The following is a 25,556-nucleotide window of genomic DNA, read 5'->3' on the forward strand; positions in this document are numbered from 1 at the left end:
CTCATTACCCTGTGCTCAATAACACATGGAATCAGAAATTTTTAAAGCCATGTTGTATAAAGAGTGATCTGTAAAGTGTCTAAAAAACATTTAATGAGAAATAGAACTGTTATTCTCTAGGGTATACTAGTGATGCTTTTCAAAATAGTTCATATCTGTTTCTAGCAGGATTTGAATAAATATTTGTTCTATTTTTTTAATGCTGATGTTAATTGCACTTCATGTACTCTGTGACGTTGATTTGGGGTTTCCTGTTATAGACATTTTTTTTTAAAAAATTCTCCCAGGACCTCTCTGGGAATAGTTAGTGCTCTGTGGGTTATTTTCTTTAATGCTACACTAAACATGTAGTAACATCATGAAACATTGGTAGGTTTAAAGATATGTCATATACAATGAATAATGTTTGATTAGAGCTCACTTCTTGCATTGGATTGAGAGTTATACTTATAAGCTGTGAGTGGCCCTCAATTACAATATGACTTTTAAACAAAAGGAGAAATTAGATGAGACCTGAAGAACTGTATTTGCTAGAAAAGAACAATAGTTACATGTGCCTGACATTTCCTTTCTTTCTTTTGGTCAGTCTGCTGCTAGAGTAGGAAGAGACAAAGGCATATGAGAAATTCTAGCTACATAAACTTTCACATATGACATTTGAGTAACATACTGATACGGGCCCTGGTCCTGGAAGCTGATTTGTGCAGGCAGACCCCAACGCCCATTTGGGGCCCGGTTGAAGTCCCCACATGGCTCCAGGCAGGCACTGGGGTCAACCTATGCACATGATTTTGTGGTATCAGGGCCTTAGTCGGGGGCTATATCTAACTTACCGCAGCATATAAGGTTACGGATACTGCACGTCTTGCTAACATGGGTATAAATAGCAGTGTAGATGGTGAGACATGGCTTAGGCAAGTAGAGAGCCCTACACGCCTGAATCACAGGATGTATACTCTACATGGCTCTCTACACACTCAAGTAGTGGCTCCCATGTTGCACTGTTATTCTTAGCAGTATAGCTTCCCACTGCCTCCCTGCTGTCGGAGCCTTTCCCTGCCACAGTGAAAGGCTCTGGCAGCAGGCAAAGGCTCCAGTAGCAGGGAACTGCCAGAGGCTTTTCCTGCTGCAGAGCTTTTCATTGTGGTGTGTAGCTGCCTGTGTAGTGCCTGGATTCTAAATGCCACCGTAAGTGTAGACACAGCCTGGGAGGTAAATTTTTATATTCATTATTACTGGCATCAGGATTAGAGAGATAGTATTGAGTGTGGATTCTGAGGACTACTATTCCCAACTACATAAATTAACTCAAAGTTGCACTGAATACCACTGTGGTAATCTAAAAGTGTTAAGATATCAGTTCACAGGTGAGCAGCCAGAACTGTGTTTCCATGTGAACTTCCTTTGAGCCACGACTATACTACAGACTTCTGTTGACATAGCTGTGTTGGTGAGGGATGTGAACAAGTTGGATTTCTGACTGACATAGCTGGGCCAGCAGAAGCCCCTAGCATAGATGCAACTATACCAGCAAAGCTGCACTTTTTGCCAGCATAATTTGTTTCACTCATGTGGGGGGGAAGGGGTGTTACTATATCAGCACAAAGTGCAGCTGTGCTGACATAGCTGCATCCAGTATATTATATCAATATTCGTATACTGGTAAAGTGCTCCAAGTGTACACATGGCCTTAGATAGTGGCCTATTGGGCTATCCTATATTGTAGGACCTAATTCATAACCGGATCCTGTATTTATTTTTTTCTTTTCAGGAGAAAGTACTGCTCTATCAGTTCCATCTAAATAATTATTTTGCTATTGTAAGATGTTACTTTCTGGCTTAGGTTTATGACAGTGGTTCCCAAACTTTAACAACCTGTGAACCCCTTTCACTAAAATGTCAAGTCTCGCGAACCCCCTCTTAAAAATGAATATTTCCAGGGATTTTCTCTTTTACCTGAGTATAAACTACAAAAGCAGTGATCTTGGAAATATAAAATTTGTTTTTATGACATGCTTATTACACACTATTTATTATAAATTACTATTTATCATTACAGTATTTTTATTACATTATGAAAAGGGCAACATTCTTCCAAGATCTCACTTTCATAGCTTATCACTTTGAATAACCCTGTTATAAGACAAGGCTCCTATGTTTCATCAAGGAGTATCAGATATGAAACAGCATGAAGGTATTTAAGAAGCCAACTCAAAGAGTTCTTCCTACACAAGCGTTCAGGTCTTGAGCAGTCCAGGCAAACAACACATGTTACAACAAAGCTTAAACTTGTTCTTCATAATAATTTTAAAAACAAGATTAGCTGCCTATTTAATTTTAAAAACAGCAAAAAATATCCATCTCCCTTTCTATTTCTTATAAGGAATCTTGAAGTTTAAATCTCCTCAGTGTGACAGATATGCTTGCTTTGAACTGCTTAGCTCTTGGAAGTCCAGGGGCTCCGGGCTGCTGGTCCCGTGCTGCCTGGGGTCCCTAAGGACAACTCTGTCCGCCATTAGGGAATTTTTTCCCGAGAACCCGCTGTAACACTGTTTATCTGCCACACCTAGCACAATGACACCCTGAGTGGGCTCACTAGGCACAGTGTTGCCAACTCATTTTATCACAAATCTTATTTTTTTTTTTTTTTTTTCAGCGTACCATCTTGGGTTGTGACAAAAGCAAAAAGGTGGATGAACTAGATGGGTGGGGAAAAGAGAGGATGACAAACCAACTATATTTTGCACAGTGAGCAGTCAGGTATTTGGTACGCATACCTGAATAACAAGATTGAAAAAGATTCCGAGTGTTCTGCAGACATGCCATAAGAAAACTGTAAAATCCCTCCAACCACACCAAAACTTCTAACCTGCCCTCTGACATCTCAAGCACCAGAAATGTACATGACCTATTTCCACGTGTAAGCAACAGAGCTTGATGATGCTAGTAAAAATACTTACAGTGGGCAATCAATTTCTTAATGACCATGAATGTTTGCATGGAGATTTGTCTTTATAAAAGATAATGGGTAGCAGCTTGTGGTCTCCAGCCTTATTCACCTTCAGGTTAACTCATTATCTAAAAAATGCGTAGGAGTAGAACTGATAAGCTCTCAGTCTCTGAATCTCAAATTCTCCATAATACAAACTGGCTTGACCTCAAATCACCACATCATTTGCCCATAACAATATGAACTTTACAAGCTTCCAGAGAATCCACTTTTCATGGTTCCTTCTGCTTTGCACACTCATCAATAGTGTTCTTCATGTTTGTGGATTACTTGAAATTCTCAACACAATGCTCCCTGTTACCTTTACAATAATGTTTCTGTTAGCTTCCAGGTGTTTGGTTTCATCATGCGTCCTCATAGCTAGAGTTCAGGAACCAGATATAGCATTCAGTTGAAATGTCTTTGCCATGTGTACCAACTGCTCACTTTGAAAACAGAGCAGGCCCATCTGCATTCCAACAGTTGCAAGATTGAGACACATACGTTCTTAGATTCTCTGCACAGTTCCAGAAAGCACTGAGTGGCATGTTCAGATTCAGTTAATCCGGAATCTCTCAGACCTTTGATATCAAACTTCTTATTAAGTAGAGTGCCACAGAAATTGGTAGATGGTTAGACATTTTTAAATAAGCATATCATTACAACAAAAAGTTACAGGTTATTTTACTAAAACAGTTCTAGAATACCCTATTCCATCACACAGCAGGCTATTCTAGGATTAATAACTGACCTATAACAGGCTGATAGAATGTGCCTGAAAATCCCACCCCGTTAGTCCCTGGTGATCCTGCTGAAAAGTGGTAAATGGATTCTCCTGATACACTGTGGCTTCTGACCCCACCTGAGTGGCTTTCTAGAGAGAACAACAAGGAGTCTGGTGGCACCTTAAAGACTAACAGATTTATTTGGGCATAAGCTTTCGTGAGTTAAAACCTCACTTCTTTCTAGAGAGAGGTCACAGAGTATAGACTGGGCAGTCCGTAGAGGAACCCAGAAAACAACTAAACCTCAATAGAAGGCTTGGACTGTAGTTTTTTTTTTAAATAGCTTCATCCTAAACAACCAACCAGGGCCAGCTCCAGGCACCAGCTTGGCAAGCAGGTGCTTGGGGCGGCCACTCCGGAGAGGGGCGGCAGGACCAGCTATTCGGTGGCAATTCGGCGGACGGTCCCTCACTCTCGCTCGGAGCGAAGGACCTTCCGCCGAATTGCCGCCGCAGATCGCGATTGCAGCTTTTTTTTTTTTTTTTGGCTGCTTGGGGCAGCCAAAACCCTGGAGCCGGCCCTGCAAGCAACCCACCCCTCCACAAGAAGGGTAAGTTTTGATCCAGTACAACATGCACGAACTGTCTTTGGAGTGAGGTGCAGAACCCCCTAATCAAAGTATGCCAAAGTAAATTTAGCTTCACTCCTGGAATAGGAAAATATGAAATCCATACTTTGGTTCCATAAAATTAGCCCACCACAGTGTGGTCATGAGGGTGGCAATGACTATCTAGAACAAATTATGTACAGATTTAGCTCCCAATTACAGATGAAAGAGAAATATCTGCACAACTAAAAAGCATGGACTAACCATTCAATGCAATTTAGGAAGTCCTGGGTTTTCGTTTCATACAGACTGTAGAACTTTTCACATATTCAGTAACCTAACCCTATTCAAATGCATTAAATCTGATGCAAGCATACCTCAAAATTATCACTGACAGGGTGCAACATGTAGCAAATTCAATACCAAAAAGCATATTGGCAAAATGTGCTTATCCGATGTAAATGAATACGTCCTGTGCTGAGCATATGCACACAAGGTGTAGTACTGTATTTCCATGATGAAGACAATTAACTGTTTCTGGGATTCAAATGAGTATTTTGAATTTTTTGAAATGCTAAGCAAGCATGTTGGTACTCGATCAAATTATTGCCAAAATTTGTAGTTTTCAGCTGATGGCATACTGTGTATGTAAACACAGTGCAAAAAGAATGTGCAGCACGATGTTGATAGTTTTCACAGCAGCAGGATTAACTACATACAATCAAGTATCAGAAGGGATTTTTACATAAAATCAGTTTTAAAAGGCTTCTTCAAATATGTCTAAATAAATTGGACAAAATGCACAAATCCTATTAGGAAATCATTTGGGTGAAATTTCAAACTTTAACCAGGGTATTTAGGTTTAATTGCAGCAATTCCAAAATGGGATTTTTTGGGGCGCATCATGCATTGTCATAGTGCTTTGCTGGGGATGTGAGAAGTAATAATCCAGATCTACACAGCCTGTCTGAGGCTTACATTTTCAGAAAGTGCTGAGTACCCACCCTCTGAAGAAGGAAAAAAAAAAATCAGGCCCCTTTAATGTGTCAAGATGGGCACTCAAACTGCAGCACCCAGAGTCACCAGTCACTTTGGGGTGGGGAGGACGGATTTAGGCTGGAACATCAAGAAGCTATATGCTTTTCAATGCTGAAAAGAACAAGAATGAAAGTAAAGAGTTTAAGACTAGGATTTATATATTGGTTTGATTTCAGATTTAGCATTAAACACATTTTTAATACAGATTAGACCAATACTTTTCACTACATGCAAATTTCTTAACAATAGGGTATTTTATACTACCGTATTAATCTGTCTCCAAAAGCACCCTAACAATCTGAATAGAGAGATGCATAAGATAAGTACAGTCAACCGTAGAATGTTGGGGATTTCAATGTCCCACTGTCATCCTCAATGAAGAATAAAAGAAAAAGGATGAGATGGTAAGTGATGTAGATGAAATGCAGAACTGGAGCTGAATGCATGCAGGCAAACATTTATTTTCAGTGAGCAATACCAGAAGCACACATTTACTCTTCTGGGCAGGAGTCCATATTTCTCAATACTCCTGAGTATAATGCAGAAATATTTCTAAGTAAAGAACAAGTTGGTTTGCCTTGCTCTGGCCTGTTTTTCTAGGTTATCTATAGAACTGCTCCTTATACCTCACAACACTTCATTTTCTGGAGTACCTTCCATCAAAAGGTATCAAAGGACTTTAACTCATTGTTTGTAAAGCTCACAACAGCCCTGTAAAATGTGGGCATTATTTTTACCTCCCTCCTCTCACATTGTACAGATGGGGAAAATGAAGCACACAGAGACTAAGTGCCAGGATGTAAACCCAGTTCTCCTGAACCCCCATCCCATGTATTAACCACTATGGCTTGCTCTGTCTCTCAATCATTTTAAATAAGTTTCCTCAAGGTTGCTTCATATTACACACATACTCGTTGCAAATGTTTGCAAATTCCATGTGTATGTTTTCATGAAGAATTCAAAAAAAGCATGATGTGTTGCTCCTAGTGAAACCATCAGTTGACTCTCTATTTTGGCAGGATTTACCCCCCAAAAATGCTAGTTAACAGTAGCCAAGCTCTTGCCTCTATTTATAGTAATGTTAGTTCACTTCATAGGGCTCAGCCCTGCAGTCCTTCTGCAGGGAAAGCTGAATGTCTCTCATTGAAGTTTTGACTGCAAAAATCAGGCTGTATGTTTTTACAAAGCCAGAAATTTTAAACAAATCTATCTTTTAAAAAAGAAACCCTTATTCATAAACCAGTGGTTCCCAAACTGGGGTTCGTGAACCCCCAGGGGTTGAACAGTTGTGATTTGTGTAGTAAGGCTTATCTGAAAGCATCAATTTAAGATTTAGCTTATTTTCAAATTCCCAGTGTAAGCTTTCATATTTTGGAGAAGCATAACCTTGAGACTATAGACTGCTGTCCTCTTTCCTTTTCTTATTATTGACCTTGCTTTTTATCAGAGATTTGGTAACAGCTGTATATTGAATGGAATGATAGTTGAAGTATATGTTTACTAAACTGTGTGTAAAAAGCTTACGCACACAGTCATGGTGAATTTCAATTCTAATAGAGAAAAAGATGCTCTATTAATGTGTTTAAAAATCTCTTAATATTCAAAGTCAATGTACATTTTTTAAAAGAGTATTGGTCAGGCTATACCACTTTTGGTTTAGTTAATCACATGACTTTAAGTTACTTTTAGACTTAATTTTAAGTCAACATTATGCAAAGCAGATAACTGAAATTTAGTTTCCCTCCATACAGCCATTCATAACTTATTACAAAGTGAAAACAATGGTAACTTCCATCTTGCTTTTACTCTGGAAAGAAAGTAAGTAAAATACTTCTACTTCATGGAAAAAAATCTGATATTAAGCCACCTTCTGCAGAGGAGGAATGCACTGTAATGTGAACAAATTACTTGTTACATCCTTTACTGCAATTGGCAAACACTGGTAGTGAGCCAATAATAAATTACTTAAGAGGTGCTAAAAGATACCAGTTATTGCATGAATGTAATTGAACGATCGGGTGGTTTCCTTGGTTATCTAGTTTGTTTTGCTTTTGCTTCCCAGAACCTTCATTGAACTGCTGTGTAAAAGCAAACGAAGATAACTATACTCTTAATCTTTGGAAAGTTTAATTGGATCAGCTACATACCCTAAAGCCAACACAGCTTAGTTGTGCAGACTTGTTCCTTGACATTAAAAAGCCAGTTTGATTTGATTTTCAATGTCAAGGCCTGAGAATTTATTTCAGAAGACATTTTAATTTTGCCTTGCTCATTTAAAAGCAGCTGAAGTTTAACTTTTTCTTTTTTCCTCTTCTGATCAACTTGCTACAAATTCAAAATACTTATCCTTAAAAGTGTTCTGATTATTGTTTCAGTTTACTTCAATGTAGCAGAAGGTTACTAAATCATTGCACAGATCTCCTTACGTGTACACCCCAGGATTTTTTAAGCATGTTAATACAAACCTAGGCGCATTCTTTACCTAGAATTATTTGAAACGCATACTCAAACTCTTCTGTATTTAAATCCACTTACTGTATCCTATGAACAGCTGCTTTTGTGGGCCCAAGTGCCCGGACCATGGCCCTACTCCCTGTTCTGCCCCAAGGCCCTGCCCCTGCTTGGCCTCTTCCCCCCCAAAACCTCACCCACTGCTCACATGGAGACGGACGAGGCGGAGAGGAGCACCCACTGGCAAAAACAAAAGTCAGCGCCTGTGCTGTCAAGCTTTACTTGCACAACTAGTCCCATTGATGTTCAGTTGGGTTACACATGCGAATAAGGCTTGCAGGATCAGACTTAAAGCTAGAATTTTGCTGAGGAATAATTTTAAAAGATGAACTTCCACATGAGCTTACTGTGATTAGATGAGTCTTACAAAAACATAAGACATGCTATTGCCAGTTTTAATTCCCTTAGGCAAAACTTTTTAGGAGTCTACATGAAGATCGATCTGTTTTCATGTTTTTATCCATTTATCAGCTGTTCTGAAACATGGTTTAGTTGGGGACACTTCTTGAATCATTCTCCCCCACTGAATAAGAAATGTGTTTCACTTAATTATGTAGTCCTGCATTCAACTAATTATGAAAAATATTCCAAAAAAATGCTGTTAATTGATGATTTATCTGAAGCTATGAACACCTTGCTCATTCCTGGTAATGAGCAACTGACTTGCCTACAGTGGTCAATGATCTAATTTTGGGCCTAATCTTGCATTGGGTTCTTCATTGTGAAATGTGTCTTTGTATACAATGATATTGTACAGTTTTAGTAGCTTTTTAGATCACACACACTAGAAGTATGTTTTATATTTTGATTTTGTTCATGTTGATTATACCAACATTGTCATGCTCTCTTGTACTGAAAATCCCTTTTCTCATTGCAAAACAAGCAGAGAAGAGTCAAAGATGTAACATTCATGGAAATAAAACTTTAGCTAGACAAAATTTTTCCTGCGTTTCACTTCCTCCATATTCTGTAACTAATTAAACACATATACACACACAACTGTTAAGAGCTTGAGTTTGCAATCTCAACATACTCAAATTAAGAAATGCCAGGAATCCAGATAAGTTCCTTTGTACATGTGCTGTTAATTACATGACCACTGCCTCAGTGCACAGGATTGACATATGCTGGGGATGAATCAAGATTATGTAGTGAAAGAGAACGGTCTATAGGACACCTGCTTCATTTGTTGTAGAAGGTGTGTACCTATTGTATTTGCCAGGAGATAGCAGGCCTAAGACTGCCCAAAGCTAAAGGCCCTCCCCCTCAAATGAGTGGAAGGGAACATTGAACCCAAACCACAAATAATAAATAGGGACAAATGGAAAAAACAGGGTTGGGAGTGAAGGTCAAAGGGAGAAAATCAGGGAACCCAGAGGGGACATGGAGAGAATCCCTGGCAGCTTGGAGAAGGTATGTACTCTTTGTAGTATTGGGGCAGGCAAGTCTACGCCTGCCCAAAACTAAAGCTCCCCTACATCAGCTAATGGGGTCAAACCCAGACTACAAATGATTTGTGAGGACAACAAATGGAAAAAAAACAGGGATGGGAGTGAAGGTCATAGGGTAGAAATCAGGGAACACTAAGTAGAGAACCCTCGACAGCTTGTAGAAGGTGTGTAGTGACTGAAGCAGGGGAGTGTAGGAGGAGAAAGGATGGCTTAATTATTAAGGCAGTAGAATGCTGCCCTGGAGAATTGGATTCTATCCCTGCCTCTGCCAAAGATTTCCTATGTGATGGTAGGCAAGTCATTTAAACCAGACTTTTCAGAAGTGCTTAACACTTACAACTGCATCTGAAGTCAATGGGAGCTGTGCTTTGTATATATGAAGTGCTATATAATGCTAAGTACTCTTAGAAATCAGGTCCTGGGTATCTCAAATTGGGCACCCAAATTTAGTGGATAATTTTGACCATAATCTCTGTGCCTTACTTCCATATCTGTACAAATAGGGGTAATACCACCTCACATCTCATGGAAATTCATATTTGTGAACAATAGTAATTAGTGACATTGAAAAGGAAATGAGAAAATTATTTTTTTCAGAACAGTGTGTGAGTAGTGTGCAGTAAATAAGGCCTAGGGGCCACACACTGAACAGTGAGAACAAACCAAAATACTGAATAGGTTAATTAAGGGAGCAATATCCATCCTGTGTACTTAATGAGGCAAGGGTCCTGTGGGAAAACAGTAGGGCAGATTAGAAGGAAGTGTGATTTATCTTTTTGGCTTCTCTCCTGGGGCATTGGTTCACAGAAGCTGTCCTCTTTCTGCAAGAAAAGGAAAGTAGCAATTTACCTTTGCCAAAGCCTAGAGGATTAGACCCAACTATTGGAAAGCAATATATGTAAACATCCTTTGGTTAAAGAAGAGTTGGGGATTAAATGTCTTTGTATAACTCATTCAGAGTTAACTGTTCTGAAGATGAACAGAAAAAAAGGGAATAAAAGCCACATTGTTTTTCACGCAAGAGGCAAAGCCTTTCAGTATCAGTGACTCCCAGCTACCAAGTTTCACTTATCCGTGATTAGATTCTGTTTTTTGAACTAGCAGGCAGCAGAAAGAACTGTCATCTGAACACACACCACCTAAACATGGGTGATGGAGGCAATCTTACAGTTCCCTCATGTTAATTACCGATGTACATCAGGGAGGAGCTGCTTCCAATGTTCTGTAAACATTGAGCAAATAGCACCGCTCCCATGTCATTATTAAGAAGTATTGTTTCCAGTAATACTCTTTCAGGTAAAGGCTTCATGGTCTCTGCAGACACCTCAAGCCGTGACCACCTCACACTTAATAACGATGGCTTTCAGCCAAGACAGCTTATAGCTTCTGCAGACAGCAAGCCACCGGGAGTGACAGACCATGAAGATTGACTGGGAAAGAAAAACTGTCCAAATGGATAGGAGAGGCTCCAAGAATGGAGGCTTTTGTACCAGGTGAGAACATCTCCAGGGAGGGGGAGGGTAAAGTGCCTTCTAGCTTGTTGCTGAACAAGGAGTAGATGGCTGAGGACCTTGTAGGACAGGCAAATGTTCCATGTTGTAGAGCAAGTTTCAACACCATATGTCTTTGTGTCATCCCTAGTGAAGCTGTAACTCAAGCTGTGGCCTACGACTATGGATCAAAGGCAAAGTAATCTCAGCACTTGTTCTATGCAGTCAAGAAAACTTGCATGTAAAGTGGGTGAGCTCGTCTAAAGAGCCATTGTTGTAGGCCCTAGTTAAAAATTCAGCTATGAACGAAAAGTAGGCGATATGGGTTTGATGATGAGCTCCAGATGCAAGGTTCCCCAGTCACCTGATTTCATGTTGAGGGCTCGGAAGATATTTGGATATTTTAAATGTGTAAGATCGTGTTCCCCAGTTCTCTTTACACACACACACACACACACACGTTTGATGTATTTTCTGCAACAGTAGAGCTGTTAAATTTTATATGCTGGCAGGTTTACTAGACAATGCATCGCTACTGTTACCAAAGCATCTTAATTTTACATTCAAGGCAAAACAAACTTTAAATAATTATATTAAATGCAATTTTACATAAGATTATTAGCATTTACATTACAAACTTCATTTTTAAATCCTTCCAATGTGACTAGAAAAGTTTTCCATGCTGCAAACAGAGGGTCAGAAAGGAAAAGATTGTGTTTAGTATATTTTTAAATATAAAACAAGTCTATATAGTTTAGTTCCCTAGACTAAAAAGCAGGTGTGTGCATGTGTATATACCTATATCTTTTAAAAAGTTAAATTTAGTTCTTGTGAAAGGAGCTGGACTGCCAGATCTTAAAGCCTCCATTTATCCACAACACAGGTTGACATAGGTAGCAGCCATGCAAAGTTTCCAATTTAAACTTGTAAAAATATTTCAGTTCAGACTTTGAGTGATCACCCGTAGTGGTGAGAGGGCAATTTAGTCATCTCTACATTCAATCTTTTTCCTACTTAAACTGCCAGCAGTGTTTGAAGTGAGTATATGTACACTATCAAGTGTGAGACCAGTCACTATTTTCACACATGTTACAGAGCAGTCAGAATCTAATAGCTTTTACTTACTAGTAACTAAGGCTGAATTTGAACAATGAACAGATAAAATGGTCCATATTCTAGTTCTGAGTCATTCAGTGGATTTCTAATGCAATATTTAGAGTTTAGCTTGACTATGTTAATATGTACACAGCTGACTCCTCCAGTACACAATAGACCACAGCCAATTTTAGTCTTGGGCTTTTAAAAAACATGATTTGCCCAACAGCTCTAATTAAGCTATTCAGGTCTTTGAGTGAAGTTTCTTACAAACCTCTACAATTACAGCATTGAACTATGCCTAAAAAAATCAAATTTAAACTTACAAAATGAACATTCAGAGGTGAAATTGAATTCAATTCCTCTCTCATCAGATAGGCCTAGATAGTGCAGCATAGTCTGGAGATTAGCATAGTAAAGATGAATCTAGTCATTCTAGTTTTAGGGAGACACTAGCTTGTGTGTGGTTGAACCTATGCAGTTATATCCTATACATGTGGCATGTATAGTTTTTGTATCCCACTATTGTCTGGGGTTGCATTATTCTGGAATTTGAAAAGCAATATTCTAAATACTTCCATTATAGCAGTGGGTGGAGAAATTCTTGCAGTAAAACATGCATCTCCTCACTTTCTCACACAGCAAGCTCCTTTTCTATAGAGCAGATTATTGAAATTGCGTTTCAGATATTAATCTAAAGAATGGACCATAGAGAATTAACAATCAAAAATTGTTTGTCCTGATGATAAAGTAGCACAGTGATGTGCTGCAGAATTTGACATTTTAGAAACCCTTTCAGTGTAGGAAAAACTTCAGACTCCCCATTTCAAATTATAGAAGCTTGTTGGGTGATTCAGTGTATTTCTGAAACTGAGCACTCTGCTTCCTCATTAGAAACTGTCATTTGAGTTAAGGTTGGGACAAGGGAGTAGGCTCTTTCATGGAAGAGCAGTATTTCGATAGAACCTTTGCTAAATGTATTGATATCTTCAGTTACTCTGTACTAGCTTCCATTAGATGTAATTTACATAAGTACAAATTACTATTCTTTCCTCCTTACTTAATGCATTAGTCTAGTGGGTGAATGGCTCTGCATATGAAAAGAATCCCCAGCAAACCAACATGGGAAAACAAAAAAACCCAAACAAATATAAGTTGTGTGTGTCATTAATAGTGATGTTCCCAAAGTTTCCTCTTCAGAATTAGAGAGTTCCCAAAATTCACTTGTCTCATGATTAAGAAAAGCGGAGCGCAACCCTGAAAAGAGGGAATCAAAGTAAGTCCCAAATTCCTTTTCAGCAGGATTTGAAAAAATATAAAGGAACCCAAAATCTCTCATTTAAGATTTCTCTGTAGTCTGTCTTGACTTTCAAGACACTCCCAGCAACTGACAGTGTGTCTTCCAGGATTTTAGCCTGGAGTTTTTGAAAGGGCCAGACTGATGGGCTCCAGCTGACTTCAGTCTCTCTCCATTAGCCATACCCTATCAACATAGAGTCCTGGCCACAACTGAGGGTTCTTCATTCTTCTAGTCCCAAGACAGCTATGTGCTTATGGCCATTAATAAATATTTAAAAAAAATATTTTCAGATGATCAATTTCAGAATCCACTTATTTGTATAGTTTTTCATAATCATTTCACTCTATATTGCCTCCCTTCTGAAATTTGCATATTTATCTTGTTTGGTTCTGATGGATATTGTAGTAACTGGTTTCATTGGCACCAAATATGAATAAAAGACTTTAAAAGAAAATGTGACTATTTTGGTACTTCTGTTACTAATAAAGACATAAAATATTCTATCAAACAGAACATTTAAGAAGAAAGTATGGGCAATGTAATCAGTATTACCTAAAACCTCACTCCCCTTTCTTCCCTTCTCTTCATCAGGCAGCCTCCATTTGAGCTCTCTCTTGATGCTACACTTGTCACGGGTCCATTGTATGCTAAGAAGCCTATGAGTGAGAAATCAACAACTACGGAGCTGCCCAATTAGGGAATTTATAGTGTGATGGAGAATCCATTTGTTGTGTAGGGTTTTTTTTTTTTTTTAAATCCCCTTTAATTCTGCCTGTTGTGTATTCATGTGTTTATAAAAATTCTGTTTACCCTTAAGAGTTTCCCAGCATTTGGTTTTTACTTCTATTTCTGAGGGCTCCTGAATCAGCTATAAAAATCTGCTGTTGGCCAAAACTTGGCACATAAAGCCTAGTGTAAGAGGAGAAATATTTTTAAAAATTGCTTTCGAGTTTAAAGTAAGTGTTTTTAGTTCTGAAATTTGATTTGCCTCATTACAATGATTTGATAAGGAATTTTTTTTAAATCCCCCCCACCCTACCATTGTTGCATGTCTGCTGGTTGCATAGCAACAATTATCAATTAAGATGATGAATAGATAGAGATGTTTTGGAATGGGAAGCTTGGCATGGTACATCTTTAGAATAAAACTCCTTTGGGCATAAACTGCATTTATTTTTTAAATCACTTAATAACACACACACACACACACACACACACACACTATTTGATCTTCCAAAGAACTCAATGTGAGTGGACTGCTGTGCATACACAGAGTACCACTGGGGTTCAGCACAGGTGCAGGAGACCAATCAAGCACAACTTGTCATAGGATTAAGACCATAAGGTACTACATAAGTAGAATGTTAAAAGCCATAATAGTTTGTTCCATAAGAAATGCTGGAAAAAGTTACGCAAACATAATTACTCAGTCATCAGAGACAATTTCAGTGTGGAATTTCCAGGAGTATACTACAAACTTTAGTTTATAAAAAAAAAAAGGTGCGGGGACTATTAATGTATTCCTATATTTGAAATTTTTAAACATCCATTAATCAGGAAACAGAAACATACTGAAAAAACACAGCCATTTATTGGAATACCCTTTCATGTACACCAGAGAAGTCCAGAGGTTGAAGGAATTTTTTTCATTTTGATTGTTTGCATCGTGATAGCTTGCTATACTCCCAGTCAGGATAAGGGTCCCATTGTAAACTCAATGTAATTTTAAAATAAGATGCACTAAATGAGTGTAAAAATAAGAGAAAAATGGGAGGAAGGTGAAGAAGAGTAACAGTAAGAAGTAGAACTGGTCGAAAAGTTCTAATTTTGAAATTTTCTCATGTAAAAGGTGAAACCTCCCCCCCCCCACACACAAGCAATAAGATCACAACATACAATTGGTCAGCAAGTGCACTTATTTCTAAGCCACATTTCTTCAGAAGTCAAAAGCATTGAGAACTAAGTATAGAGAATGATATTTTAAAAAGCTGTTTGAGGTAGCATGAAAACAGCACACATTTTTAAATAGGCAAAACCATTTTTAAGCAGTAATCTCAAATTAGGCAATTAGATCAAGGACAAAATTTCACCACCTTCAGGGAAAGAACAAAAAAAGAAAAGTTTCAGCTCAAACACTCATCGCCTGCCCCAAGTTGTAAATCTGTGATAAAGGATTAAAATGAAAGTGTTTCCTCCATCATAGCTACAAGTTAGATGCCACAATCCTGTGACATATATTTATTTTGTATCGGTTTGGTGCTTTAAAAGACTAACTGGACACTAGGAGGACCAAAATTTAATCTGCCTTTTTCATATTACCAGTATATGTACAAGTCCATGTAATTCATGGTTTCTTCAACATATCAGTGTGTTTGCTTAAAAAAAAACACAGCATTCTCAAGGAGCCCTGCAAACCAGTGCATGCACAATTTTGATAGAGACATTTTAAACTAGATCTACAGGGACTAAATTGTTAGTAATTCAGTTTGCTCTGGAAAAACATTGATTAGGTCATTGTAAAGTTCTTTTGAGATGTCTAATTTAAAACGATGACATGCAAAAGATTAAAAAAATAGGCTTAGGCTCATTTTGTTCTGAGACCAAAGCAACCTTAAAATTCTTAATATTTCCAAGTCTGGGCTTGCCTGGCAGAGCTTTCAGTGTCAAGAGATATATGTTAGCTCTCCCACCCTCATTGAAGGGGCAAGGCATGGATTCTTTGAATAAGATTTCCTTTCTCCAAAATTTTACCTGTTTGAAGTTAAATCTGTTTTTAAAAAAAATCAAAGTTTTAGGCCTTAGAGTTGCAAAAGTTTAACAGAATCTTTAAAAAAAAAAAAAAAAAAAAAAATTTGTTAAACTGGTGTAACTTTTATGCATCTGGTACAGATCTCTTCCCCTCTCATTTTTTTGGCTTTCACTTGTCATTCCACAAGTTCAAGAACCATCAGAACATCTTCCTGCCTAGATAAAACCTAAGCTAAATAAATGTAAAGAATGCCTTCTTTTTAAATCAAAGAAGCACAAATTGAGACATACCCAGTATGCAAGATGATTCTGGTAAAATAATTCCATTTAAGTTATTTATACTCAATTTGCTTCTATATTTAGTTGTGTGCTGCAACTTAAGTTCCTGCATACAGCTACAAGATGACACACAATACTTTAGCAATATTATATTGAAATTAGTTCCTGGAAAAATAACATAACTATATTTAAACTGCAATTAAGGGAAATGGATCTCTACAGTAAATTTTTGGCTATTTGTTCAGAAACAACCAGTTTTCTGAAAAATCTGGGCTTGGATGTGAATACATGCTGTTAGTGTTTTGCAGGATAAAATTGTAAAAAGCTTTCTCTCTATTCAGTCTCTGCAACTGTGAAGACTATTTGTTCAAAGGCGTTTACGCCAATACATTTCTTATACTAGATTAAGAAATATTTTTAAAAAGTAGCTCTCAAAACTAGTGAGCTAACAAGTATTTTATAATGCAAAGTACACCTCTACCCCGATATAACACGAATTCTGATATAACGCGGTAAAACAGTGCTCCGGGGAGGTGGGGCTGCGCACTCCGGCGGATCAAAGCAAGTTCGATATAACGCGGTTTCACCTATAACGCGGTAAGATTTTTTTGGCTCCCGAGGACAGCGTTCTATCGAGGTAGAGGTGTACCATGTAACTTACTGAAGAAGTTCAAATCAAGATGTGCATTTTATTCGTTACCCCAAAACAAAAACCAGGAATGTTTATTTTTCCCTGTACTCTTCACTTTTAATCACAAAATGCTGTGAGGTAAATATCCATTTCGTACAAGACCCTCATTTTCAAATAAACTCTGTGCTCCTAAAAAGGTGCTGTAGTTCTAGAGATTGAAATCCTCTGTCCACAGAATCGGTAGAATGTCAGCAGCTGTATCAGCTTTCCTACATTACCCCGCAGTACCTCAAATCTGACAGAGAGAATGTCAGTTCACCTCTTTAACTTCATTCAGTCCGTGGCCTCTGAGTTGAGGCTCAGAGGAAAAGGAGAGATGTAAATATTTATCCACAAAAAACTTGACTGAGATTAGCTTGTTTCATGTAGATGAGCAAACCTGCAATGAGAATTACTTTGTCCCTCCCTACCTGGGCCAGATTCAGATAACTGAGCTAGAGAGAGTGTGGCTTTTCCAATTACCACTGCCTAAGACATTTTCATTTATAGCGGTAACCTGACCACGATGGCTTGTAATTTACAGTATGTTGTATTGCTGATAGATATGGAAACCTTCTAACCACACTGCAATACATAAATCAATGATTTAAACCACAAGCTTAAAACTTTACTTTTATACCATAGCACCTCTCATTTAAGGGTATATATACACTTAAACCGCTACAGTGGCATAGCTGCATCGTTGTAGTGCTTCAGTATAGATACACTATGCCGATAGGAGGGATTCTCCCACTATTTTAGGTAATCCACCTCCCCGAGAGGCGGTAGCTAGGTTGACAGAAGACTTAAGGATCCTAACGTGCTTTAAAAACAAAAAAAATGTAGCCTGAGAACACAAGAAATTTCGCTCCTTATTTTTACTGAACGGGGAAGCAGGACTTGACCTGTTCCAGGTCTGACATCAAGTGAAAGAGATCGGGGTATAGAATCCTGGGTCTAGGAGTTCCATTCCAGGCCCTGATCAACTACAGTACTGACTCAGAGATGGAAGTTAAGGTCACACTGATCAGGTCTTTAACAATTACAGGACACTGATAGAAACAGTTTGGTTTAAATTATATTCCAACGCTCCAACTCACAACTGCTGCATTTATTCAGGAGCCTAGCTGGTGGAGATCATGGAAACCTGAAAATGTGGTTTTACTTTGGAGGAAGTGACCATGGAAAAATAGCACCAGTTCAGTCAACTGATCTGCTCCCGGTGTGTATTTAGAGCCCTATGTGCTTATTTAGTGACAAAAACAAATATACTTTTTTATTTTACTCCAGTTAGCCAACAAAGAGCCAAAAAAGCTGTGGGAGAGTGAGTTGGAATCAGTTCTCCCGCACAGATCAGCAGAATTAGCTGAATTCAAATAGCAAGGCCTAGTTCTACTCTAATTACACTTTCTATATCACATCAAACAAGCTATTTGTCTTCACTTTCACTGCCTTTCATGGTCTATCCCCACTCCCCTGATCATCTCTCATTTGTTATCAAGCTGTCAATGATAACATCAATTTATTAAATTTTCAAACAGTACCTTAATGCTTTTTCCCCATGCTTGTGAGGTGCTTCCTGTAAACATCTGCAAAGCTACCTCATTATCCTCCTTCAAAACTCTCCTTGACAATGGTTGGGGTGCTGAGACCACAGCCTATTATGCTTACCAATATTGTCTCATTGTTTCCTCGTACTACTAGTCTGTCTATGTATCTGTCCTAGTATACTTAGATTGTCAGTTCTTTGGGGCAGGGACTGATTTTTGTGTGTGTCCTTTTTGTACAGCACATAGGACAATGGGGTCCTGGACCATGACTAGGGCTCCTGGGTGCTGCAGTAGTAACACAGATAATAAATACGTGACTGAAGGTAGAATTGGTGACCAGAGGGCTGTACAGATATAATTTAAAGCAGAAGTTTGCCTGCAGATTTTTCTTTTTAATAAAATGTAAAAACCAGGAACACCACAACTTGACTTTTAAATCCCAGGTTGAGTTTGCAGGATTAGCAATTAGAAGTAACAGCCTGACTTGTAAGAAGAGTACATTCCATATTGAAATTACAGAGAGTCAACTCATGCTATTTTTACAGAACCATTTTTCAGAATATAGCTGCTCTTTAAGAGTTGATTTTACTTGTCAATTACTCTTAGGTGATCCATTGCTGACGAAAGCATGCATACGATTTTAATATAAATTGGCACTTCATCTCTATGAAGTAGTGTGGCAGGTACCTATCAGTGCTGAAGTGGAGCAGTTCAGTACACTATTAAATCTACAGAGTCCTGTGGCACCTTATAGACTAACAGACGTATTGGATACCCACATGCAGCTGATGAAGTGGGTATTCACCCACCAAAGCTTATACTCCAGTACGTCTGTTAGTCTATAAGGTGCCACAGGACTCTGTCGCTTTTTACAGATCCAGACTAACACGGCTACCCCTCTGATATTAAATCTAGTGGTTGAATACTAGAAAATATCCCAAGATTTTCAGTGCATTTCTAGGAAACAAATCTGTGAGTTACATCTCCATAGTTTATCATTTTAAGTTCAAAGGTCATTTAGACTAGCTGTTAGGGGTCAGTATTTGAAACAGGATCTTTTACAATACAGCAGAGCAATTTTGATTTTCTTCGCATTTTTAAGGTTGTAGTTAGAGTAGTAGGACCCAGTGAAGCCAGTGTGGCTGTATATTGGGGCAAACAGAGCTCTATGATGCTTTCCTGGGATGCCCAGGACTTCGTCACCATATTACCACCTTGTCTCCAGAAAGAGGGAATCTTTATTGTGGCAGCTAAGTATGAGCTCCCTAACACTGTCACAGTCACTCAAGCAGTCTTCACTGGGCTTATACCAGCCCTAAGATCGTCTTGCAGGTTAACACTAAGGGCATCCCTATGCATGAGCGCCTCTGAAGTGTCCCCCTGCAGTATCCTGTCACTGCACACTCACAAATCACCAGGTAAGCTGTCCCCAAAGAAACAGTGTATTCACAGCTTCACTGGTACAACTCAGGACCTTTTTAATATCACAGCACAAATATATTTATATTGAAACAATTGTAAGTCTATCATCAAAGGTTAAGATTTAAGAGATAGTGAGTAAGGATAATACATGGAAACAAATGATTACACCCATAAACCAAAACACAATCCTGGGTCTATACTTATCAGTGGTTACCTTTCTTATTTAATAAAGTAGAGTTTTTCCCAAGTATTCTTTGACAGAGGTACTGGTCTTCAGTCAAAACCAGGATCCAAGCATTCATAGACAACCCATGCCCTTCAAGGGTGGTTTTTTTTTTTTGGTAAATGGATCCCAAAATGTCCTGTCCCCCAATTATAGTCCAGGAAACCTTTTAAGTGCACCTCCAGATACATCTCTTCTCCTCCATTGCTTGTTTTTCATGTTGACTTCCCATCCCTGTGAGAGAATCTTTATTGGCATTCAGTTCAAAACAGTGATCAGAGGCCCATTGTGAAACAATACAATGCTTAATTTACATGTCAGTTCACTGTATGGACAAACACTACTAGCCTGAGAGAAAATCTGTCTCTCCTGGTGATTCGTACCTTGATATAGATTCTCAGGATATATTTTCATACATCTGTACATACATTGTGCAATATTAATGACCAGCATGCTCTTGGCTTTCATTTAAGATCTTACATGACCCTCCTTGTGGATAAATGCCATGAGAGCAATGTGTTAGTGCATGAGCTTGTCAGGTCTGATAAGAGTTGCTGTTCTAGAACAGTGAATCCACCCTTTGCCCATTGGCATTGAGAGGTTCTGGGGGTCACAAGCTCATTGCAGGATCCTAAAGGTGGATCTTTCAGTAGTTGGAAGAACCTGACAGAAACTAAGTGGAGCAAAAATAATAGGAGATAACAAAAAGCCTTCTCCCTTCCCCAGAAGAAATCAAGCTCATTTCCATCAGGACTACATGATTTTCTTTCCCTCTAAATTGAGAGAATCCATTTCAGAAACTGCTGTCTAAAATTGAATGAGACTAGAGCCAGAACTATCCTTATTTAGAGTTACTGTAGGTTATGGAAACTTGAATTTGTATTTGAAGTGTCAAAGCTGTAGCCTGCCTTTTTGATTGAAAGTGATTAAAATCTTCCCATCTCTTGCTTGATGTTAGAATAAACTCTTAAAACAAAATAATACAGTTTTTTTTTTTAAATAGAATTGCACCAGTTTCCATTGACTCATAGGGTTTGTGGTGGTCAACAATTCTGAAAAATCTAAACATTAGTGTTTTTTTTTTTTTTTAAAGTCTGACTTCAACAATTTGCTTATACATACTTAATTTATCTTTAAAAAAAAAAAAAAAAAAAAACACACCACACTTACCAATCCTGTTCCATAGTTGTTCAATTTTCCAAAGCCAGATTTTTCCATGTAAAATTTCTGTAAGATAATGATCAAATCTTAGGCCTGGTTCTCTCTTTAACCCTGAAGTGTCCATTTTTTATTACCTAAACTATGATAATACAAACAAGTATAAATCAGTGACTACCTATTTCCTGAGATGGAAGTCAAGACAAGAGACTATTGAAATAATTGGGACTGCTTATGGTAGTAAATATAAGCATGCCACAAACTGTTTGCATGATTGGGGTCTTATGTATCAAGATGGGGATTAAATCAGTTTGTCTAAACTAGGGGTTGCCAATGTTTGGCACACGGCTCACCAGGGTAAGCACCCCAGCAGGCCGGGCCAGTTTATTTACCTGCTGACGTGGCAGGTTCGGCCGAGGGGCCGCGGTTCACCGTCCCGGGCCAATGGGGGCGGTGGGAAGCGGCGCAGGCGAGGGATGTGCTGGTCACGGCTTCCCGCTGCCCCCATTGGCCCGGGACGGCGAACTGCGGCCAGTGGGGGCCGCGATCGGCCGAACCTGCCGTGTCAGCAGGTAAATAAAGTGGCCCGGCCCGCCAGGGTGCTTACCCTGGTGAGCCGCGTGCCAAACGTTGCCGATCCCTAGTCTAAACAACATTGTACCTTTGGGAAAAAGGCAAACTAGAATTATTCTAACTTTTAGGCTGTTAGAAGTTGAGTTTTTTCATTATCACTCAAGTTTATGCAGTGCAGTTATTACAGGCACAAAACAGTGTTTTAACAATACTAACAAAATCATATCAAACCAATGAACGCTGATTAAAAGTACATTTAAGAAAATAATTCTTCAGTGGGGTCACACACAAGCAAAAATTTAAGACTGGCCCTTCCCTTGAGAGACCCCTATTTAAAAAGTCTGGAGCCAAAAGGCTCCAATGACCAGCCAAAACAGAGAACGAACATATATGCAATATTACAAATCATGTCTCATAAGCAACTAGATAAAAGGCCAAGCAAAGCCTTGGATAACATGACTAAAACTGTTAAATAAATTCATTGTCAACAGAGGCTTTTTCAGAGCAGTCTAACCAGCTAAGACACTGGAGTTCTTGTAACCTTGACTGTAGAAGCTGGAGGCAGTTTAGGGTGATATGGAGAAATAAAACAAGAAGTCATAAAGAACCAGAGCATGAACACCAATTCTTACAGATGAGCAAGTATTAGTCAGAGTTTAGACACACTCATTTTTAAAAGTAGTAAGAATTAGTGTTTTTAAGAGAGACATAGATTTAGGACTTTCACACCTAACACTAGTTTTAGTCCATCTCTAGGGACAATGGTGGGCCCTTATTCTGCAAATTATTTCATACAAACTTAAGGACCAATTAGTATGAAGTAGTTTACTGCATCAGGTGGCATCTGCACAAAAATCTGAGGAAGCAAAATAAGTTCTCTCACTTGCAGTCATCCAAACATTAAGAAGGAAACCTCAGTAAAATCCACAAAAACAACAGTAGTTTTGTGTTTTTGTAACATAAGCATGAAGACTAAATACACTAAGTAATAAGCTTGCAGGTCAGGTTGTTTCTGATATAACTCTAGTATCTAGAAAACTACATACAACACATGTAAAAATACACAGCATACAGGAAGAAAAATTAATAGCTAAACAACTCTAAGGATCTCCCTTTTCATAAGTCTTCCTTTAACCAAAACATCAATTTCTCTTATTTCACATATTACCTTTACACTGATGTGGGACTTGCTGCCTGGTGCTGTATATATAGGACCCTAGCTCCACCTCTTTTAGGGTCTGTCCAGTACCAGCATTCCCACAGAAGACCATGGAGAACCTACTGGGCATGCTCTGTAAAAGTAAACTTCCATAAAAAGGAGCCTGTCTACATTTATTTATCCTCATGAATAAGATGGAAGCTTATGCTATATTTCAGTTTGTAACTAGAAACAGAAGAAGAGCTTTCCCTAACGTAAGTTTTTAAATATCTACTTGCTCTGGTATCCCATGTTTGAGTATGATACCATAAAGCTATGAGGGATAATACAGATTGGGGGGGGGGAAATGTATCAGTTTATGGTAGTCATCTCAGCTGAGCAAGTATATAGTATAAAGTGTTCTGCTCGTTGGCAAATTAATGGTGGAACTTTTCTTGTTAATTAACTTATCCTTTATCAACTACAGCTGATAAAGAATAACACCTCTCACATTGATGCACCCTCCCCCCTCCCCCTCAAAAGAAAGAGGGGAAGGAAAAACACCTCCCAACAACCTGATCCAAAGCCTGCTAATCTTAGCTGCAAAATAAATAAAACATTGATATAGTTTTAACTTCTCTCAGTTTGGAGCTTCAAAGCTTTATACATCCCCCCCCCCCCATGTTGTTTTAAATAAAAACATAAAGTGCAAAATAGCTGACTATTTGGGGAATGCTTCCTTACAATTCATCTTGTTAACTTCAGTGGGATTTTCCCTTCCCTTTACCATGTATGACTTAAAAAAAGAGGAGAGAAATCAGCTATTCCAAATGACTAAGGAGATTAGTATCCAAGACACTTGCATACACTTTTCTAAGCACTTTTTAAAAATTTCTTTCTGTAAATGTCTGGTTTTCCCTTTATTCATTACTTTATATGTATTTTTTAGCCTCTTCTCATTTCAGCGTTCTCCCCCACCTGTTAGTTTGAGAGCTGTTGTTCATGCTTTAATTCTCTTCCATTGTAGTGGTTGCTGCCAGGATCTGTTACTTTTCCCTCTCTTTTCTTCTTCATAACAGTGACTTTTCCTTTGGAGGAGTGAACTGGAAGCTGTTTCCTTCAGAGCCTCTCTGTGCTACTCCTTCAGCAACTCCACTAGCTAACTGAAAGCATAGCTTTCTTTTATTAACCTCCAGAGCTATGCACACTGCCTCTGCAGAACTCTGACAACCCTCCCTCTCCCATTGCTGGTGCAAGCAGCAGGGATCAAACTCGGTTGTGGTTATGAGCTACCACTAGAATAGTGGGACATCTTCCCCACTGCTTTCATCTGCCTCTGTCTTTTTAGTACTTCTATGCCACATCCCATGCAAAGTTCTTAAAAGTGCTTTGTAAAGAGTTAATATTAGCCTGGCAACACACCTGTGAAGGATAGAAGTCCTATGAGGGAATGGAGGCATGAAGAAGATCTTTTCCCAAGATCTTGAAGGAGATCTATGGCTGAACAAGGAATTAGAACCCCTATCCCCATTTGTTTCTCTACCTTTCTCTTTATTTCTGTTTCTCAGTCACCTGTTTGTTCGCCTGCTAGGGCCTCTGATGTGTCCTTATGACCTTGTTTAGATGGAGAAATTATTTCAATACCTATTGTGGAATGAGCTATTCTGCAATAGCTCCCCATATGTCCCGCTGTGGAGACACTATTACAGAGTGATTGCTCAAAAAGTGGAGTAATTATTTGGGAATAAAGTGACTTATTCTGGAATACAGTGTGCACAGGAGGAGCTATTCTGCAATAGCTTTACCAGTCAATTTCCCTGTCTAGATAAAGCCAGCAGCATAGGAATAATAGTAAAACAAGCAGTATAGGAACAATTCTCTTCTGTTGGAGTCCCCTGTGGGGTAACTTCAAAAATGCAGTAAGTGTGGGAAGAGTATGTGTGTGAAAACAAAGGGTATGTAGAAGCCCACCCCCAAATGTCAGTCTCTGCCTCTACAGACAAACTCATTGTTCAAATGCTGATGACTGTTACACTGTGCTTAAGTCACCTATGCTGAGGCATGTAATGGAGCTAGAAGTGATTGTTGTGGAAGTGTTTCTTTAATGGTCTACAAACATATCTGGGAAGAAAAGCATATTTGGAGTACAAATGCACTGACCTGTTTTTTACTATGTTCATCAGGGTATTCAGCAACTAACAAAGTTGGGGTGTTTCATCTTTTGTTTTCAGATAACAGTTGAAATAATAATTCACTGTCACAAAGGGTCTGAGGAGCTTAAAGCGTGCAGATGTAATCCCCTTTTTACAGACTGTTGAATTTCTTAGCCTCATTCTATTAGCTTGCCTATAGTCCTAGAGTCAGCACCAGGGTTGGGAATAGAACTAGTTTCCCTTGACTTCTAGGGTCCTTCCTCATGGGGAAATAAAACCTTGAACTAGTTTAGACAATACTCACTTTAATAATTGAATGCAGCTAATACCTTTCTGTCTCTAAAGCTGATCAGTCTGCTGCCATCTCAGATCCCAAGAGCACATAGTCAGTGTCTTCATTAAAGCTGGACTTTTAAATATAGTGAGTGTGTTTTGT

General features: G+C 38.7%; 1 protein-coding gene and 1 long non-coding RNA gene across 4 annotated transcripts in view; one reads left to right on the top strand and one right to left on the bottom strand.

Moving 5' to 3' along the window:
• Positions 1 to 25,556, top strand: part of TBC1D4 (TBC1 domain family member 4) — a 156,269-nt gene that overhangs the window by 9,286 nt on the left and 121,427 nt on the right. The window lies entirely within an intron of this gene.
• LOC135980844 (uncharacterized) lies at positions 20,193 to 23,120 on the bottom strand. Its single transcript, XR_010597741.1, has 3 exons — positions 22,998 to 23,120; positions 21,269 to 21,325; positions 20,193 to 20,332 (listed from the first exon to the last, which is right to left on the bottom strand). It is a non-coding gene; the product is annotated as an uncharacterized LOC135980844 (long non-coding RNA).

This window comes from Chrysemys picta, chromosome 1 (genome assembly GCF_011386835.1).
Source record: "Chrysemys picta bellii isolate R12L10 chromosome 1, ASM1138683v2, whole genome shotgun sequence".
NCBI lineage: Eukaryota > Metazoa > Chordata > Testudines > Emydidae > Chrysemys > Chrysemys picta.